The sequence below is a fragment of the Grammomys surdaster genome, unplaced genomic scaffold, assembly GCF_004785775.1.
Source record: "Grammomys surdaster isolate TR1022 unplaced genomic scaffold, NIH_TR_1.0 125600, whole genome shotgun sequence".
Lineage (NCBI taxonomy): Eukaryota > Metazoa > Chordata > Mammalia > Rodentia > Muridae > Grammomys > Grammomys surdaster.
The window spans coordinates 705148-706987 of record NW_021620443.1 but is presented as its reverse complement, the minus strand read 5'-3'; positions in this window follow the sequence as shown (position 1 = coordinate 706987).

Genomic DNA, 1840 nt, shown 5'->3' with positions numbered 1-1840 from the left:
AGAGAGAGAGAGAGAGAGAGAGAGAGAGAGAGAGAGAGAGAGAGAGAACAGGAAAAAGACTCTCCAGCGAGTCGCCTTAGCAGACACATGGTTTCTCATGTGAGCAGAATGGTATGCTCATTAATGGCCCTGGTTACAAAATGTGTCCTAGGATCATTATTTATAATGGGCAGCAACAAAAAGCAGTAACAATGCTGGCACGCCGCAACGGGCAGTGTAAAATTATAATTGAGACGCATTTTCTGGATTTTGATTTTAAACGTCCTGGTGTTAAAAGGGAAAGTAGCTTTCCAGACGACGACGAGCATATGACAGAAGTGAGTGCCTGGCATGTTTGCTTGAGACACCAAAAAAAGAGATGCTCCCCAAATCCACTCCTCAACACTTAAATTATATCGCCATCAATGATAACATATAATTATACAACAACTGGGGGCAACTGACCACTTCCCACATGCGTACCATGAGCAGAAAAATACAGGTTAGTATTTCATTTCCAAGATCAACTCCAAAGAGCCCATCGGGAGCCTACTCTGTGTTAGGTATGGTGCCTGGGTTTGAAGAGTCAGTGGCATCCACCTGAGATCCTGCACCACTATCCAGGATGGCCCCTTGGTTCAGAAGAGTGCAGAACTGATCTTCATTCTGGGAAGACAGTAGGCTGGGGGTCCTGAAGGGGTGGGAAGTACAGAAAGTGGGGAAGATTAGATGAACAAGACAAGAATTACCGTAAGGAATTCGCCTTGGTCAGGACTAAGGAATAGAGACAGAAAAGTAGAAGATGATGGAATTCTGTTAGCTCATGGGATTGTGCTGGCTGAGAAGCCACACAGTGTGTCATTTGCTGGATGGATAATGCAGAGCTCAGAGCTGATGGTTTAGTTCCAATCTAAACTGGGAGGCCTGAGAACCAGAGGGCTGATGGCCAAAGGACAACAGAAGATGGTTTCCCAGCTCAAGAGGATCATGACATTGCCCTCCTTCTCCTTCTCTTCTTCTTCCTCTTCCTCCTCTTACTCTTCCTCCTCCCCCTCCTCCTCTGATTTAATGTGGGAACTTTATGAATTGGGTGATGCCAACTGAAATTGAGGATGGTGCACTTCTCTACCCCTGATTCTAGTGCTCTTCTGGAAACACACGTGCACACATGCATGCTCATGCACACACACACACAGACACACTACACATATACACCTACCATACACACCAGGCACTCACTACACTACACACACACACATTTACACCTATCATACATACCATACATACACACCAGACACTCACTACACACACACACACACACACACACACACACACACACACACACACACACCACTCTCTTTTCCTTTTTCCTAAAGGATGTCTGGGCATCCTTTAGGCTCGTCAAATTGGCACCTAAGATGAACCACAGTAGAAAACTATGTAAAAAATATTTACTGCTTGCCTTTCAACTTGTACACTTTGATCCATTAGCAGACTGTGAAATCAAAGTAATGTGTTTGGAAAAATAACAGTCCAAGAGAACAGAAAGTGTCAGTGTGCAGTGTGTGTATTAGAGGCTTACTGTTTCATCAGCATCTGAATATGGCTTTACAGAGGTAGATGCTATGTGCCTGACTCACAGTGTGTATTTCTTAGCTGATGACAGTTCACGCAAGGGCATAAAACTCTGACTTAAGGTGAACTAACTATAAAACTACAGGGCCTCCTTAGCAAGACCATTACGTGACTCTACTTTTGCTAAAACAGAACTCATTAAATGCTATGGCTGGAAGGCAGGAGCCATCCACACCCACCACCCACCACCCACCACCCACCACCCACCACCCACCACCCACCACCC